Source organism: Lissotriton vulgaris, chromosome 6, assembly GCF_964263255.1.
Source record: "Lissotriton vulgaris chromosome 6, aLisVul1.2, whole genome shotgun sequence".
Lineage (NCBI taxonomy): Eukaryota > Metazoa > Chordata > Amphibia > Caudata > Salamandridae > Lissotriton > Lissotriton vulgaris.
The window spans coordinates 1750005078-1750025652 of record NC_141694.1 but is presented as its reverse complement, the minus strand read 5'-3'; positions in this window follow the sequence as shown (position 1 = coordinate 1750025652).

Sequence of the window (20575 nt, the reverse complement as noted above, 5' to 3'; positions counted from 1 at the left end):
GTAAATAAGGTTAACCCCCTACAATTGAATGGATGGGTCAAATCAAAATTCTTTTTTGTACTGTTTTTGGCGACTGTTTAATAATTGAATGCACATTTGTACTGTATGTTTATTCCCCCCACACATTAATTGTATATATTATGTTTTTTCAGTTTCAACAATGATGTATGGCTTAATGTGAAGTTGATAATGTTCTTTTTCTGTCTTCAAATGTTTAATGTTTTACAAATTCAAAAAGTAAATGACATAAATCGAATATCTGGGTGTACTAATAAACAGTGGTTTACCCTTTGTGACACATTAATTGCTTCAATCAGTTATAGAGGCATAGGCAAATTTCCCGTTTCTGTAGTAAGGTTGTATCTTGGCTGCATTTTAATTTACTTTATATATATATACCATCGGGACATAGCACTTGTCAACAGTGTTGTGGACATGCCCCAAATTGGCCTACAATTGATTCCAGTGTTGCTCTATGCTGACAACGCTATCCTCATATACAGGACAGCATTGGGGCTAGAGCGTTTGTTAAATCTGTTTGTGCACTTTATGGATAGGTTAGATATAAGCACCAATTTTTAATTAAATCTCATGTTAAGGTGGTTGGCCAATGGTCTACTAACACTATAGCCTCTTGTGTTAAAGGCAACAAAATCAATCGAGTGGCGACTTTTCCATACTTAGGAGTACTGTTTGATTTGGCCATGACCTGGTCCCCTGTAATTGCTTCTAGATGTACTATTTTTACCAGGAGCACAGCCTTTGTTTTTGCTAACAGGTTGGGGTCACAAATCCATCAGGGCCATGTTGGGTATCTATAAAGCTAAAGCTAAATGTAATTCCATTGCCGCTTATGGCAGTGAAATTGGGCTATTTCAAGTTTTACGTGTTATATGTTATTGAGAACAAGTTTCAAAGGAGACACCTATGCCTTTATTGGTTGCGAGGAACTTGAGTAGGCCTTTTGTTTGATATCTTGCAGTTGTGGCCTTTGTTACTGTGGCTGTCTGTCTGGTTGAGACCAGAAAAGGGCCTTAATCGTTTAATCTTGAAGGACAGTGTTATAATCTGACTGCAAATTTAAGGCTGCCAGCTCATGCCAGGAATGTTGGTAGTCCCCATGGTAATGGTTTTACTGGAGATTGTTATTGTACCCAGCAGTGCTGGCAGAAGACGCTGTTGGTGTTGTTGGACTGGAAATAAAAGAATTGAAATTTATACGGAGCAGACTTCTTATTACTGGCGATGAGGGTGGGATTGAGGACGGGCGACTCCCACCACCAACTCCCCTGCTGAACCCACGGAATTGTACAACGGAAAGAAATAACAAGAGAAGTAGGTGAACACACATTTTTTCATGAACAGCCAGTACGAGAGGTGAGCATACCCTGCGCTCCTATGCTCTTACCGGAAGATGATTTCTTGAAATTTAGCCCGAGTCGGGGATTTGGAGATGGATTCTCGTGCTTGGCCCTGAAGTCTTCCATTGTTTCCCGGCTTTAGCTCATTCACGCACACTAACCCCTACCTTTGTTGCAGCCACCGTATGCTCATCATACGCATGATGTGATAAAGTCATGCATGTAGCGGCATGCAGTCATTTTCTTCCAGTTGTTTCTTAAAGCCTAGGCCACATTCACGGAGTCATCACTTCAGCAGGAGCTCATTTGTCAGTTGTCAGTCATGAACTTAGGGGCATATTATCAAGGGATTTATCTCTGCTTTTTTGGCTTTAAAAGCCAAGAAAGCAGAGATAACATTATCTCCCTATCAGCAACAGGGTGCTAACACGCAAATTCGCATGTTAGTACCCTTTTTCTCTATGCTTTCCCTTGCATCTCTAATTGGATTGGATTGGATACGGATTTATAAAGCACGTGGTTACCTGGGAGCATCCCAGCGCTACAGAACCCAGACTACTGAAGACAGAGAAAGGAATTAAAGGCAATGGGAGAACAGAAACGTTTTTAGGGGCTTTCGAAAACAAAGAAGGTTGGATTCAGCTTGAAGCTTCAGCAGCAAAGAATTCCACAAGGTTGCTGCGTTAATGGAAAACCGTTGTCCACCTGATCGCACCCTTTTCGCTCTATGAACTTTAGCTCGAGACTCATGGTCTGAGTGGAGGGGCCTATTAGCTTTGTAGGGTAGCACTAAGTCCTTCAAAATAGGGGGACCCATGCCTTGCAATGATTTGTGAGCAATGCAAAGAGATTTAAACTGTATCCTTTCGCAGACAGGCAGCCAGTGCCGCATTCTGAGGGCTGGTTTAGCTGATGATGTAGCTCGAGTACATGTTAGCAGCCTGGCTGCTGAATTTTGTATGTATTGTAACTTATTAATAGTCGCTTCAGGGGCGCCCAAATATAAGGTGTTACTGAAGTCCAGCCTTGAAAGGATCAGGCCCTGGATCAGAAGTTTCTTTGGGGGGGGGGGGGGGGGGGGGGGGGGTGGAGAAGGGGAAGAAGCTTACGGGCTGAACGAAGCAAGCCGAAACAGATGCCGGCAGTTTTCTTAGCTTGAACTTTACATGACAGGTCCTGATCAATCCACACGCCCAAACTTTTAATTTCACTTTTAGGAGGCGGGGGGGTTCACCCATACAAGCCGGCCAGATGGCATCAGGCAATGATGTCATCTTATGCCCTAAAAGCATTAGCTCAGTTTTTGAGCCATTAAGTTTGAGTGCGGATTTACTCATCCACGTGTGTATATCAGCAAGGCATGAATAGAGGGTTCCGGAGCTTTGGTCCCGTTGGGCAAGTGAGACGACAAGTTGGGTGTCATCAGCGTAGCTAACTATTTTTATCCCGAATGGAGCGACCACCTCCTCCAGTGGGGACATGTACACGTTGAATAAGGTAGGGATCAATGAGGAGCCTGCGGTACACCACACTGGAGGGGAATCAGACTAGATCATGCATTTCCTTCCCAGACTAGATAAGTCTGATTGTCAAGGAAGGAAGTTAACCATGCCAGTGCCATCCCTGAGACTCCGATATTAGATAGGCGCTGAATTAAGATACGGTGGTTGACCGTATCGAAGGCTGCACTCAGATCCAGGAGATGCAAAGGGGGCGTTCCAGAGAAAAATAATAGGAGAAATGTTGTTAAGCGACATTTCCCCTATTATCAGGATATCGCTAACCCTGTTAGTGATAAAAAAGCAGCGCTAACCTCGGTTAGCGCTGCTTTTTTTACACCTGGTATTTTCCTGACTTAGCCATGATATGCTATGGAAGGTGGATATCATGCCTAAGTTTGTGAGCCCCTATCATCAAGCTAACGCGAAACTTCGAGAGACTCTCTCATTTGGCAGTTAGCGTGAGGATTTTTATCACTTCTGAGATAAACGTTGCTACTAGCAAGTTATCTCAGCGATAATTTCCGGCGATACTTAGCAATCAAAAAATCGTTGCAAAGACAGATAGCACAGCAGATGGAGTGCAAATCATAGTTTTGAGTGTGAGTGATAAGAGTGGAGAGGTGGATTCGGGGAAAGTGACAATGCCAGAGTGTGACATTGAGGTGAATGGTAAAACATTTGTTGCTTTGGCTGACTCAGGTTTACCGTTCACCCTGATTGGAAACAAACAGTGAGATGAGAAATTTGGTAAGGAAAATGTCAAGCCACTTCCACCCGATATCAACCGTCAGCTATGGGGGGGTCACTTATTACAGTTCTGGGTTATGTTGTCACTAAGATTGAGTTTAATAATAGGCAAACTATGGGAAAGGTATATGTAGCAGAGAGGGGTGACAATCTTTTAGGGTGTAGACACCAATGCAATTTGGGCATCATTCTGAATTCTGGTGCTACCAACCAGAAGGATCAAGTCATGCTGGTTGACAATTTGGGAAGTGGAGAACGTTTTTTCCAAAACTTTCCACAAGTGTTTGGTGATGGGTTGGGCCTTCTTAAAGGTTTTGAACATCACATTATTATTTTTTTTAAAACAAGCTAAACCTTGTGTGCATAAAGTGCGCAAAGTACCGTACATGATTGTGGAGCCATTGAGAGTCGAGCTGAAGAGACTGTTGGATTTGGGCATCATTGAAGAGATTGAAGCCTCTGAGTGGTTGGCCCCTGTGGTTCTTGCACCCAAGGATGGTTGCAGCAGAATCAGAATTTGTGTGAAGTTGCGTAGTTTGAATGAGTGGATCTGGGCGGACCAAAAACCACTTCTTAATTTCTCAGAATCCATCAGTGTGCTGAAAGGGGCTAAAGTTTTCACGTCTTAGACCTCTCAAGTGAAGCTGCATCAAGATTCTAGACCAGAGAGTCCGACCTGAAAAGCCCATCGGAAACCAACATCATAATCCCCATGATGTAAACGCCGTACATAGGAGATTATGAGCAGCCTACGACAGGCTCCGGGCTCCTTGAGCCTAAGGGAAGCCAGTCGATCCGACCGGAGGGTTTCAAATCCAACAACCTTTATCATAATAAGGCTGTCGGGTTGGAAACCTATAATGTGGTTTAGAAAGCCTTTGACCTGTGGTCGGAGGCTTCCCAAGCCATACCGTAATAGGCCCCTAAATATTTCCACTCCAAACTTCACCACATTGAGAAAAATGTACTTTGGTGGGTGGAGGGATTACTATTCTCACTCCAAACAACCACATTGGGGAAAATATTCCAATTCAGGGGATGTTGCTTACATGTGCAATTCCCTATCCAAACTTAATCCCATTTGGGAAGGTGTTTGAATGTGGGGGTCAGCTTTACTATTCCCATGCCCAACTTAACCTCATTGAGCAAAGTGTTGGACTTTGGAGGGGATAAATATATTATTCTTACTCCAAAATTAACCCCACTGGGAAATGTCTTGGAATTTAGGAAGGAGGGAGTAACATTTAACATTCACATTGAAATCATAACAACTTTCTATTACGATTCTTTTAAAATACAATCATTAAGAAATAATAATTAAAATATAAAACTTTAATTCTTATACAAAATGACTTTCTTACAAATAGAAACATTTGAAACATATTAAAAATATTTTTTAAAAAATGTTTTAATAAAAATCTTAAATTTAACACGTAAAAATGTGGCACACAAATCCTATTACTTAATTGTTGCAAATGTAAAAAATATTTTAAAAAATGAAACCACTTCCCCTATTAACCGTACAACCTGCTCCTAAAACACTAAAAAAGCAAATTCATATGCATTTTGCAAACATTTGAACAGAAAATATATAAAATAAATATCTTTAAAAACAATAAATAAACTTCTAACAACACTATTTACTAACACATTACTTGAAAAGAGATTTTAAATAAAAAAAAAAATTCAAAATTACAAATCTACCTCACCAAACATTTTATACTTTATTTCACACATATTTAATAATTAATTTTAAGTAATCACTAAACAAAACACCAACTTTTTTTCCAAAAAAGGAGAAATTAATTATTTTTAAATTATTACAAATTGAAGTAAAATACCATTTTATATAAAAAATCCTTAAAATTACACTTCCTACACAATTCCACATAGTAATCCCGCAGCCCCTACTGAAATACTCAAAATAAAATTAAATCCATATACATTAAAACTATTCTTAACAAAACCATACATAATAAATAACTTCAAAAAACGTAAAATAAAAAAATATTATATATAAAGATATTATATTCAATTATATTAAATACTCTATGGAAAAATAATATTCTACTCTGCGATAACAAATACCATGATACAAAATACATTGCTATATTCCTGCAACAATATCAATGGCTTCCAATATTGTTTTACACAATATTAAGGATGTGTACTTGTTACAATATTAGCAGTCAGGCCATTATAATGCAAAAGAGGAAAACTCAATAAATTCCTTTATTTTTAGAAGGGTTAGGAAAAGTTCAGAGTAAGGTGAAGGGAGTGTCTGTTTGCTGCTAGACAAGAACCAGTAAAAATGTTCTGAGTTTAGCAGGGACTTTTAGTAATGACACATTGGAAAGGGTTTGAGGTTGCTACTTTTGTGAAAAATATTGTTCAAACTGTGTTTTTATTTGTTTCCCCGTCAAACAGATAAAAATATAGTACAAAAAGAAGGTATTGGACGAAACACACCTTAAATCTAAGATCTATAATCTGCTCAAAGAAGCTGGAACACAGGCAAAAGTCAGATTACAGAATAAATGGTAAGAATAACTGGGAGTAAAAAGCATTGAAGGCCGACATAACATGATTATGAAGCAATCTAGGGAGGGTATATCTCTTATCCAGGGCTTGGATTCATGTAGCTAAATAGTGTGTCGGGGTGGGGGAGGGGGGGGGGGAATTGAGGACCAGTTATTAAACTATTTATTCCTAAAGAAGTATAGCAAAATAAGTAGAACATTGTCTAACTTTTTGGTGTTTCCCACCAATTGCTGTTTTGCTACATATAGCCTTCTGTTCCAGGCCATCCTTAGACAGTTTATGTTCTGACATAATTTATCAACTTAAGGTGAAAAGAAAGTAACACATGCATAACAACACAAAGAGAAAGAGGGCAAAGTCCTATTCAGGGGTACCTTTGTGGCTGTTAGAACTTCTCTTCTGAGGCTGAGAGTGTGGAAAGTCCTGGAAAACAGGAAACTGAGTAATCCTGTATGGGAACCTGTAGACCAGTGGTATCTGGACAGTATCTTTTGACAGCCAATGTGATACTTCTCCACTGTGTTTGAGGAATCCCTACACATTATGATAGTTAGAGCTGCTCCAAGGAGAACACAGAAATCCATTGCAGCTGGATGTTTGAGGAGGGGAGCCTATTCACAATGTGCACCTATGGCCTGCTGCCTCACAAGACTTACCTAAATCTGTATAGGCTATTAGAATGTTGGAATGTCCACTAAAAACAATGGAGTGCTCCGGGCTTCTAATGGCCGGTAGAAACGCGGAGCTCCAACGTTCCAATGTTTGTTCACAGCTGTTGCTGTGAACAAAAGGCCTCATAGAGTCTGAGGAGGATCTGTGAGGCCTTTATTTTACAAATTAGAACATTCTGCCCTCTGGGGCGGAATATTCTAATAGCCTTTGAGTCCTCCATAGTGGTCTCTACTGGCCATTCAAGGCCCGCTCCCTTGTTAAAGGCCCTTGCTTTCGACTTGGTTCCTTAATTCTGGTGCCATCAAAGGCTCACTCAAGGAGGTGATGTGAGGTTGAGTCTCTAAGCACAATAGTCAATTAACAACAGTCAGTACATCCTTGTCCAGCCAAGGGGTTTTACTTGAAAAGGAAAAGTACTTTAATCATGACACGCAATGCATTATTACACAAAAATATAGTCTGTAATGTGCACCAGTATATACTTGGGGAGTAATCATTGTGTGGGCGGACCCGATTGAGTGAGGCTTTTTCCCATACTGTCATAGGTAAAAGCTATTGTAAAGAAATAGTTAATTCGGAATGCAGCAAATTTCCCCAGAGGAACTAGTATTTTGCAGTCTCCTTACACTCTTCTTAAATATTAGCTAACTCCCAAAATAGATACGTATTGGTTAGTTATAAAAACTTGTTATTGTCGCAGTGCCCCTTGGAATCCACACAATGAGTCAATTTTATATTGTTCCTTTAAGTAATCTGACGTGGTCTGAGCCTCCCTAAGGCGTGTCTAAACACAAACCACAAGGAGAGCTCATGCTGTCTCTAACCTGGTCCTGTTGATATCTCCGAACCCCATCACTAGGCCAGATGTGCTCAGGCGGTCTGGTAAAGATGCTGCAGTGCAGGAACAGGTAGAGGAAGACAGTATTCCACAACCTTGATTGATAACTTTCTATATGGAACTTCCATAGGCCCAAACACAAACAAACCACTCAATAAAATGAAGCATCCTACCCACCCCCTTGGTGACAGTTATAATGAAGTCAGAGTTAGAGTTCTAAAGTAATGAATGCAGTTGTGATTTTTCACAATGCCAAACTATCTATCTGGCCTGGAGTAAAAACAGCAGACTGCAGTTGTGATTGTTCTAAGCACCCAGCCCATTCGAGGCACTTTATGATCTTGTGTGCCTTCAGTAGGTCATGGGATATCTCAATGGATGACTTCCGCAGGTCTCTGTAGATTGATATGGGGAGGTGCCCTCACACGACCACAGATTCGGGGCGTGAGCAAACCCGCTCTGGGGCTTCTTACACGGTAACCAGGTTCACAAGGCCTCACCACTCCGCTTGGCATTAGCGATACTTTCCTGAGAAAAAGCGGTTCTACTTCAATTCTTCCTGTTCAGCTCCTTATATCCCCCTGGCCTAGCACTTCGGGCTGGACTGTTCCCATGAGGAGCAGGGTTAAGATAGATTTGCATGTGGCTGGGTCAGACTGGGGTGGTGTAGTGAGCAAAGGAATAATGGACTTAAACCAGATCTCTTGACTGGGGGTGAATGTTTGATTCATTCAGCATTCTGTCCATCATTTGTTGCAGAAACACTTTTCACCCTAAGTGGGATGGGTATGCCCGGATGAGGGTCCCTTGTTCACTGTGTCACTGAATTCAAGCTAGTCTGGCTGATGAGGGGTGTTACCTCTAAACCGGTCCCAGGATGCTTCTTTCCAGTCTAGGGAGGATCCGTCTTGGCCGTTCAGGCTGGACTATTCCCATGAGGAGCAGGGTCAACACTGATTTGCAAATACCTGGGTCTAAATTGGGGTGGTGCAGTGAGCAAAAAAACGATGGATTTAACCCAGATCTCTTGACTGGGGGTGAATGTTTGATTCATTGAGCCTTCTGTCCATCATTTGTTGCTGCATCATCCCCCTCTTTTCGAGGCATCCTTTCCTTAAGTCAAAATACATCCAACACCCACTATACATCTGTGAGTGGACTCCTTCCTGTAAGGTGAATTCAAGATAGCACTTTCTATTAGCATGAAGTTCCTCGCTGCTATGTGGTTCTGCTATTTTGTTGTTTATTGGTTTGCTGTTGAGCTGAGTTATTATTTTACTGTGTTTGTGTGTTTTTTTAAATCTTGTTCTCTTTTATTATCTTGTTTTTATGTTGATTTGGTATGTTTTCTCATTTTGTTTTATTTTGTTGCTGTTTTGCCTTGTTCGTGGGCTTTTGTGTTTTATATTGCATTGCTGGATTGTATTATGTTTGTGAGTAGAGTTGGTCTATTTTGTTTTGAGTTGGAATGCTGCTGTGCTTGTATGTTGTGTCCTTTGTTGTATGGTGGTTCTGTTATATGGAAACCATATTGTGCTGTGGTAATATATAGTGCTGTTCTGTTAGGGTGATGGAGTATCTAACCTGCAATTTGGTTACTTAAGCATACACAAGCACACCTGTCACTCAATACCTCAGCTGCAAACCCGCTTTTATTATACTTTGATAATGTGTTTCAGCACAAAACACTGCACCATTTTTAGCTGAGCAAACATGTTCCGTGGCTCAAATTTTATTTTGATGGCCAGTAGGTCATATTTTCAATATACAAGGCATAAAATAGATTTAGTACTTAACAACTGTGTATAACCAGATCCTTGTAGCGTTTACCAGGTATGTGACACCTACACCTTCATTAACTCCTATTTCTTCATAGTAAACTGCTCATTTCACATCATACACTAAGCTTTATTTAGGAGTGTGAATGCATTATACAAATGTAACTTCCAAATGATTGGACATGTGTGAACCTGTCAGTGGAGGAGTTATCAAGGACCTTTCACAAACTAGAAACTGTATATTTAGACAAGCCTGCACGTGCATTTTCAACACTTACCTAGCGTATGCCAACACCAGTGTGGGCAACCTGAGCTTTGTCCAATTTTTTTTAATTTCAGTAATTTTTTTATTGAAAATAAAGAACATATTTATATGGTACAGGGTGAATCACATGGGGAAAAAGAAAGGGCCCGCACTGCTGCTGTGAAAATTAATGTATAGGCTTTTAAGTAAGCCTACCTCTTTATTAACAAACAGGCCGTTAAATGTGTTCCTACCACTAGATGGCAGTATATGCTGGAGCTACCATATTTTCTCTTTATTTGTTTGTGTGTTTTTATATGGAGTGAACTTTACCCAAAGGTGTCAGGGAGCTTTACAATAGAACCAGTTACATTACATAAGAACTTCAGTGTACATAAATTACATAAAAGATACAAACATAAACTCTAAATTCACATAAGAATGGTAGTAAGCACATTATCTACTACAGATACTATTGGTTACAGTTACATATATACAAGCTGCAAATTCACTCAACGTTACATTTTAAGAAAAGTTGAAGCGATTAGGGTTGGAGAAATATATATTACATATTTACACAGCATTATATTCTCACCATTGCTGGGGTTCATGCTGTAACTGGTACTTTTAGCTCTCACATTCACACAGCTTCTGCTGTCTGGCAAGAGCTATTATTACACAACAAACAGCACATACCAGAACACACAGAATATGCACATACATACAGATACATATATAGAAAGGTATTTTGTATGGCTCCTTTCAGACTTTGGGCACTGTACTTCAGCTGGTTGCAGGCATAGGCTAACAAGGTTGTCTCTCTGTGGTTGTCTATCGGTGTTAGTATCAGCCCAAAGCATTTAGTGGCTATGAAATTCCTAAAAATAGCCCACTTATACTTTTGCATTAATTCCTGTGTTTTTTTAGAGCGAGGACCCCTGTGCTCAATCTGTTTACTGAGCTGTAACTTCCTCCATGCTCGTCCGTTGCTCACTGGTCAGTGCTCAATTTGTACAAAAGTACATTCCCGAGCCATCATCAGGAGGTCATAGCAGCTAGCACAACCCCTTGCCCCTGCCAGCACTGCTAATGATAGTACCAACACAACTACTAACTATCATGCTCCTACAAGTGTGACAGTCGGACTATCCAATGCCCCTAAAGCTATAAGAATGACTAGGGCAGCACAAATAAGTCATTTTAATATATACCGAGTTTATAAACAATTGTTGTTATGCTCATTTAAAAATTGAACAGACAGCTCCACCATGTGGCAGACTGTCATAAGTGCCAATGTTGCCAATTAAGTGCCGGTGCGGAGCACCTGGAAACCGCTGGCTCAAATTAAGCAGTCACTGATGCTTCCCATTGATCCACATCTTTCAACCCTCAATGTTTTTCATGTCTATTTAATTTTTTTTCAAGGACCCTTCAGCTGCAAAGTTCTACTGGGCCGCTATATTCAGAGCACTTTTTATTTTATTTGTACAGTCCTGCCAAGTATCATGCATCAGGTGTGACACTCACGCATTTCAGTGCGGTCTTCCACATCACTGCACTGAAATGCATTGTCACGAATTTTGCCACCCACCAGTGTGCGCCACCGGCGGCACCTATGCACCGCCTCTGCTGCTCCGAGAGACATGCTGCCAGCAGCTGCTTGCTGGGTTGAGTTCATAAATAGTGCCATGATCTGCTCTCCCAGCTCTGGAGTTGCTGAGAGTGCTACAGTGTAACAAATCTGCCCAGCCTGTGTCGTGCGTGGCTCCAGGCTGCTATAGGGGCACCGCGCGGTTTACACACACTCACTGCTGTCAATTACCGACGGGGGAAGCGGGGCCTGCCCTCTCAGCAGTTGATGCTACTGGCTATCAGTCAGTCACTGTGGCACATGGATTATAATCCGAATGTGACTGTACTACTCACTGCCCGTCCGGCGGAAGAGGAAGTGAGGGAGAACGGCGGGGGACACAATTTGAGTCAGTCCTCTCCGGGTGCACAGTGCTGACTGTCTTCGTTCTGCTGTGCGCAGCGCCGCAATAACCCCCGGCGTGCCACGTTCACGTAACTACTAGCCAGCCCAGACCGGCGGTGATCCGAGAATGACCCAGTGAATTAATTTCACTCACAGGTGACGACACAGGACACTCACTGAGTGACTCATGCTTTATTTGTTAATATTAATGTGTTTAAGTGTTAATTCTGCGTAGCGCAGCCTGTCAGGAGAGTGGTGAGAAAAACTATTCCTGAGATCAGCCGAGCCCCCGTCCTCCGCAACAACCTGAATCCTGCGTCTTCAGCAAGCGTGTCGGAACTATCAGGTTGTCCGAACCAGCGTCTTGTCTGGGCCAGGGTGCAAGGAAGTGCTCGCTTGGCCCAAAGTGGTTAAATTGGTTTCTGAGCTGGCCGGCACCTGAGCCTACTCGTATCTGCTCACATAAGTTGGTGCTGTGGTGCCTAATCACAGCCCCTGTGACGCAAAACGGGTCGGTGCAGGATCTGACTTTGTTTTCGTTGTGGCGGGCACACCAGGGAAATGAGGCGAGGGCATATCTTTTACGGGGCTCTCATGATCCTGACCTCCCCCGCCCCCAAACAACATAATTACTGTGTCTCTGAGGTTACTGGGCGCTCTTCAATTCACACCCAAGTGTCACACCCAAGGAGCTGAGAGGCCCCCCCTGTACTACTTTGTCAGCAGCAAAACAGAGCCCTGCTCTTGGAACAGCTGCCCTCCCAGGAGCGTAATAATTAGGAGGTTAGTAAAAAATGATCATGTCCCAAAGAGCAGCAGTGTGCCTATGTTAGAGGTATATTTTTCCTTCCTTGTCTAATGGCATTATTATCGGAATTGAGTTATCTGCTGACTTGGTCTTAATGAGTGGCACTGCTTTAAGGTAGTAACTACTTCTGCAGCCATCAAGAATGTTAACACATTTTGGGTCTGTAAAGGAGAAGGAATATTGGTGAAGCTTTTGTCAAAAGGGTTCTTACTCTGCACTGCAGGCAATGGGTTATGAGAAGGACTGGTTACAAGAAGAAGTAATGAAAAAAGGGAAATTGGGAAAAAAAACTATTGATAGCTTTCTTTAATTCGTTACAAAGTGTCAAACATAAACCAGTGAAATGTTACTCATAAATACCCTGGTAGCCTATAAATGTCACACATGGGCAAACTTAAAACCTTTCTGCTATGCCCATACCTTCCAGAAACCAGAGCACCCACCCCCTAACTTTAACAATTTACTGAAATTACAGAAAATGAGTTAACTGGCTGATGAGATCCAGTTTCTCTGTGCAGGGAGAGACACGCAGCAGAGTAATCACAGGGCTCTCTCTCACGCAGTTAAATAACATCCTGTTACTTCCTCCAGCGGCAAGTCAACCTGGTGTACTCAATACCAATTTTGAATAATCTGCATGGTGGGTCTGAGATTATGTTCTGAGCACCTATAGGGCATGTCTTCTGTTGCTAAGCACTGCGGTCTTGTAGTCTGTGTCCCGTTAGTGCCCTTCCATTTCTAGTGCTTTGAAGCCATTTTAAGATACAATTAGAGCTTTTTCTTGCTCAGTGGGTAGTAATTTCTAATATTTGTATGTTTCCTTCATCTTCATTGCTTGATTTTGCTCGCGAGAAAGTGTCACTTATAGTCTTTGAATTGTCACTCATTATTACACTAAAATTATGAAATGTCACACATCGCAATCTGAAACCTTGGCAGCTATGTTTGTACTTTACTATTTCAAAATGGCAGTCAGCCATGTTGGAACGGTAGAGCAAAACAGTAAAATTACCACTATTGTATCAGGACACATGAGTGCACCGGTGTGCTTGTGAGATGGATACACAATGGGGCATATTATCAAGGGATTTATCTCTGCTTTTTTGGCTTTAAAAGCCAAGAAAGCGGAGATAAAATTATCTCCCTATCTACAACATGGTGCTAACACGCAAATTCGCATGTTAGCACCCTTTTTCTCTACGCTTCCCCTTGCATCTCTAATGAGATGCAAAGGGGGCGTTCCAGAGAAAAATAATAGGAGAAATGTTGTTAAGCGACATTTCTCCTATTATCAAGGATTTCGCTAACCCTGTTAGTGATAAAAAAAGCAGTGCTAACCGCGGTTAGCACTGCTTTTTTTACACCTGGGGGCATATTAACAAGGGGGTTTATCTCCACTTTTTTGGCTTTAAAAGCCAAGAAAGCGGAGATAAAATTATCTCCCTATTACCTAGCTGTCGCTAACACCAGTTAGCGACAGCTAGTAGGAGATAGCGACCATCTTGGGCCCCACTTTGCATGTCAGTGATATTTATCACTAATGACATGCAAAGTGGGCGTGCCAAGATGCTAGAGACTGGAAACAGTCGCTAACATCGCTATCTCCTATTACCAACTTTTGGAGATATTTGCTCTAAGCGCGAATATCTCCAAAAGCTAACACCTGCCCTGAGCAGTTCTTAGCCATGTTATCCAATGGGAGGTGGATAACATGGCTAAGAGCATTAGCTTGGTAATGCATGAATATCGCTGACTTTTCAGCGATATTCATGCATTGCGGCGATTTTTATCGCATTTGCGTTAAACCTTGGTAATACCAAGGTTTATTTGCGGTAAAAATCGCCGCAGCTCAGCTATAAATTTTTGTCTCTAACCAAGCAATAGCGATAATTATCGCTATTGCTTGGTAATATGCCCCATAGTATTTTCCTGACTTAACCATGATATCTTATGGAAGGTGGATATCATGGCTAAATTTGTGAGCCCCTATCATCAAGCTAACGCCAAACTTCGAGAGATTATCGTTGGTTTTCCAGCGATAATCTCTCAATTGGCAGTTAGCGCGAGGATTTTTATCACTTCTGAGATAAACCTTGCTAATAGCAAGTTAGATCTGCGATAATTTCCGGCGATGCTTAGCGTTAAAAAAGTGTTGCTAAGCATCGTTAGCGATAAATATCGCTAAACGACGGCAATATGCCCCAATATTCCTGTTATGCTTGTTCCCAAGATTCCAATATAGGCCTTACTATTACCTAATCAATTAGACAAACTAACTTACCCCTCAAGTAATTGCTTCGGCATTCGAATACAACTAATCTAAACAGCACAGGACTCCCATTAGCGCATAGTCACAAACAACGACTGGTTTTACACTGATCTATGTATTTGTATTTCTTTTCAGTTTTTATATCAGGCTGGCGCTGCCCGGGGTATACGTTTGAGTGCTCTACAAGGAGGGATTCTGGAGTGCAGGCTATCTGCCGACATAGTAATCACGTAAACAGGTAAAGAGAGACAAAGACAGAGAAAGAACTACGTCGTAAAATCAATGTATGATGCAGCACTGCCACCCTATGGTCTATATTATATTTACATGTCATAAAAGTGCTTCCGCAATTTAAGTTTTAGCTGCGTCCAGTCAAGGCGTCAAGTGCCACGGTCAGTGTGACCGCACATTCGTGCTGTAATTAAAAATATCTCAAGTGTTAGAATTTTCCCACACCGAACCTATAATTACATAGGAAACTGAAAACGTGCTTGTAGCCCTGTCACTGGCCTTGACTCGTAGCAACAAGCGATGCAGAATCCAGCGAAACAGTTCAGGTGCTTGACCTTTAAAAGAATCGCTAACTCCACTTTAAAAGTGTGTTCAAAATCCATAAACTCTATGATTTTTTGGTTTCTTCCATTTTATGTGTAAGGTTTAACACTTCTTTTTTTTAATTTTTTATGAATTATTAATTATTTGTGAAATAAAGTTAAAATCTTGTCAATTGATAGTTTAGCAGTTCTTTTTTAAAATATTCATCCAGCCTGAGGTGAGTCTTCACCCCAGGCTTCAACACCTGCATGACACATGATGTTAGTCAATAAGTATACCCTGAAAGTTAGGGGCTGAAACCTTGACTACACCATGCCTGCAACATCTCTTTCAGCGCTCCCTTCGCGAAAAATACTACAATGGTCATCCTTCGAAGCCGTACCTCTCGCATATTTAACTCTAACAAAGCCACTTCTTATGAACATGTTGTGCTATCTTCATCCCTCATCAGTGATCTCTCTGGGGATGCTCTTTTGTTCCTACTCAACACTGTCAAAGCCTCCCTCACTTAAGGAATATTCTCAACACATACAAGATCTTCCCACCCCCAAAGAAACCTACATTAGACCTTGATGACCTCGCCAACTACTGGCCCTACCTTTCATCAGCAAGAGCGTGAAAACAGCAGTCAATGTTCAACTCCAAGATCACATTAATGCTAACCCTCTTCTGTACGAACACCAGTCTGGCTTCAGATCACACTGCAGCACAGAGCACTGTCACCTGTGGAGTCCCCCAGGGCTTCATATTGTCCCCTGTCATATTCACCATCTACAGTAAGTGACTACGTGCTCTTGTCACTGATAACAGCATCAAGATTAACCAATATGCTGATGAGACATAACTCTACCTGAAAGTATCCTCTGCTTCAGACATAAAATGTCTGAACACTGTCTGCCTATCACCTAGACCTGGATGTTCAGTGCCTACCTGAAGCCCAATCCAACCATGACAGTATGTATGTTATTAGCCAAGAAAAACAAACAAGAAACAGTGCAAACCTGGCTTAGTGACTTGAACCTTGATGGCTTCAAACCCCAACTTTTCGCTGAATGCCAAGGCACTTAGACTCACACTGAACACTAGCTTCAACCTCAAAAAACACATTGTTAAAAGGGAAAAAAACAAAGACAGCCTGGTGACAGCTTTCTCGTCTAAAGAAAGGGAAACTGTTTCTTCCAGAAAGCAATTTCAGAACTGCTGTTTAAGCCGTTACACTTGCATCTGATTGGTGGTTACATACCACTAGTCCATGACCTCGTAGACCCTATAAAGGCACCCCTTAAAGCATTTTAAATGCCACAGCATGTCTCACCAAGGGCCTGAGAATTATGGTCACATCACCTGATGGAACTCCATTCATACACCATGCCAACCTGCATCACTTTCGACTCAGTTACATCTTTTACACAGCCATCATGACGAACACCCCACTTGTCTTGCAGACAAGCTCACCATCTCTGTTGGTTCTCAGTCCACCCGCAACCAGGACTGCTTTAGAATGAAGACAAAGAAGTGTTCTGCATCTATTAGGCCCCCCTAAAGCTTCTCCTATTTTGGGTAGAGTTGATGACACACCTCTTAAAAGAACACTACTTCACAGCACATTAACAGTCCCCAAATCAGCTCTCTCTCCGATTACTCGCAGAATTTATGCTGAACTTGACAATCTACAGTGCTCCATTGTCTTTTAGCTAGTTTAGTGTTATAGAGATACCACAAACATACATATAATTTGGAGCATCTATTTACGATCATTATTTATGATAGCTCAGAAGCACTGAAAACAAAGAAAAATGTGTTATCTGTGGTGTGTTCTTTGTGCACTTTTGCAGTCATTCGTGTATCATTTGAAGTGTACCTGCATCAATGATGTGTAGTATACCTACATTCTTCATGCCATAGATTAAATTGGGGATGCCTAATCAGTGACATATTGCTCAAACAAATTGTTCCTATATGCTGTAGTTTATTGAATGTTACTATTTTCATATAAAGCATGTAGAGGAATACGCAGGGCCAATGGCATTATGAATATGCTGTTTTTATACACATACTTTTCTCCTGCAGGTAATTACAACGCAATTGTTACAACGACTGTGTTGTAACCACGATTACCATTACCGCGCAAGTCATAACAATGACTTGCGGAGGGAGGGCGCTGGATGTTGGAATAGTATAATTTACTATTCCAACTCTAGTTTGTCAACAATAGTGTAGTTGTTGGATTTAAAATCCAACACCTTCTGCCCCTCCGCAAGTCGTTGTTCCGACTTGTGGAGTAATGGTATGTGTGGTTACAACGCGTTGTAATTCCCTGCTGGGAAAACTTTTCATTGTAAACAATGTTTACCCTAGAATTATGCATCAGGGGAGGATCAACTTATGCAACAGGGTTGAATACATTATGCATCAAGAAAAGGCAAATTATGCTTGATTTAAATTCTTAATTTATGGAGCAGAGAGACTGCAGTATGGATGGAACCTATGATGGAGATAACAGAAGAACCACAGAATATGAATCCAAAGGCTAAAGTGATATATATGGGAAATGACGGTCTTATCCTTGGTAGCTTGGCAAAATCTGTAGGTTTTCCTAAGAGAAAGTACACATGGCACATGTCAAACAGCTAACCGAAACAATAGCAAGACAGCGAACAAAGAGGGAACGTTAACATATAAAGCCAATATAGTTAGAGGAGAGCCCCTTGCAACACAAATGAACAAACTGGAATTTAGGAAAGAGAAGGTATAGTTAGATTTGAAAAAAAAAACTTAACACAGTAGGAAAGCATAACTCCATGTATAGGGTGCATTAGAATGGGATCTAGACATCCAACTTACCACACACAGATGCAATGTAGATGTTTGACATGGTCTCTATTCAAGTCAAATATTCTTTATTCGGTTTATGCAACCATAAACGTTGTGCACAAATACATAAAACACAATCAAACAGGGCTTCTAAGTCTTATGGAGGTCAAAGAGCTTGAGCTGGGCCAGCCTGGAATGTCAATCTCATAAGGACTACATACCATTGGATACATTTGGTGAGTAGTTCTGTTATAGCCTCAAATGGTTGAAAAATGCCCACCAACTAACAAACATTGTGAAAAGAACAGCAAGAGGACATCACTGCTGTGACCTGTGGTGGGCAGCTAGCTTTTTGAGGGAGAGGAGGGAGGTTAATTGGGCCCAAGTCAAATGCTAAGCTGAAAAACTGCCAGGACTGTTAGTATCATGAACACTCAACCCTGCTGAGCCTCCTCTTCACTGCCCTGGCACGTCTGCTACAGGTACCAGAACATAATTTAAAGCATGCACACGTCGGTAGGGCTGGGGCAGTGACAGAGTAATGTCTACTCAGTGGTCCTTGCAGGAGAATGCCATATGGAAGGATTGTCCCCCCTGAAAGTGATGCCAGAGCCTTCTCCAACAAAAAAGTACTGTGACATTGACCTCGAAATTGAAAGGTGCTAACAAGTAAACTAACAAACGGCTGTGAGCAGCCTGCATTACAGGATCTCCCCCTACTACCACTGAGACCCCACTCCACTATTCAGGTCGATGGGACAATGCGCTTTACCAACCAAGACTTTATCAACATTACCCTAGGTACTGATCACTTTAGTACCCATAGAAAAATCAGATAAGATTTATGCTTGGAGAAGTGTGGCTCAATGGTTAGAGCGGCAGACCCTGATGCAAAGGTGTGGTCCGGGACCAGGGTTCAATTCCTGCCTCGGTGGCTCTTGGGCTCAATTTCCCCGGACCTGATAATTCTCGCCTCGGTGCCTATTCTTATCATGGGTCCCACTCTGCAACTCTGGGCAATAGCTTGCTTAATCTACACAACGCTAGGATGCCTGGCTTCATCTTGGGGGTGCCCAGGAGTGGGCAATTCACAGGGAAAGGCCAGGAAGGGTTCCTCAGAGGTATTCGTTCAAGCGCCGAGATGCCTCATGGTGATTTGTGCGCTATACAAGTACCACTACATTACATTTATATGCTCAGTAGTTCTGTGGGTGGTGATAGACAGTGGAGAGGTGTAGTGCAGTGGCCAGGGCAGCTGACTTCGGAGCACAGGGCTCACGTTTGATCCCCGGCTTTGGTGGCAGCTCAGCACCATGTGACTCTGGGCAATAGCTTGCTTAATTTCCATGACGGCCCCCAGTGCCTTGAGACCCGTAAGGATGAGTAGTTTGCGCTTTACAAATACCAGTTTTATGATTTATTTAATAGATACTGTTTACACTTATTTCTTCCACGCAGCATCATCATAAAGCACAAGGGCATATTCTTTTATGTTCCTGACCTCTGGAATTCTCTACTAAACAATCTTCAGAGGTATGCTAAGCAATGTAGCTGCAGCAAGGTGCTTACAACCTGTGTGTCTTTTTTGGAAAGGAGGAGGTTGTCTGCCTCTCAACACAATACAAATCCAGAAAAACACTTTAGAAAAGGCTGAATAGAAATACAGATGGTGGAATACTACCCAACTCTGTTCAATGCCAGTTGCAGGACATTCAATATCAATTATTTAGAAGATTCTCCCTTAAGAATTATACAAATGCTCGAAAGGTATTACATTCTTTCCCCATAGATCATTCCCATTCAAAGAGCAAAAAAAAAAATATGTGAATTGTATAATATTCTGAAATCTTGCCAAGACACATAATATCATCCTTTTCGTAAATCTACTTTGTATTCATTCACGGGACTCACAATTCAGAACTCATTCCACATCAAAATCCTCATCCTTGAAATGTCTATAAACAAGATTAGACCTCCCTCCCTCGACCTTTTGTTATCACTGTCTCATATGTCCTAAGAATTACCATACATTCCATTCATTTTTGCACATCATAAGTGTCTAAGTACACCCATTACTTTGTTGAATTTCTGCGTCCAATAAAGTTTCAGCGACAGGATCTTCTGAGGTTAATAGTCGTTATTACTAATTTATATCAATGCTCCTTTTTAAATACTCGAGCTTTAAAGGCAGGGGGTATGCAGGCAAGGGTAAATATTCCACAAAAGCTATTCAAATACGCATGCTGCTTAAAGAACTAACAAGAAACAGGCTTATCAGTATATTGTCCATATGTTTCCTTAACGTAACAAGACATCTAAACTCAAATTGCACCCTCTACCCACTATGTACCAATCTTAAGACGCATATATCCAGCATCAATATTGGAGAAAACAATACAAGATGAGGATAAGTAGGAGAGGCTAACCTGTAAAACAACAACAGACATGAAAGAATGCAATCAAGTAAGAAA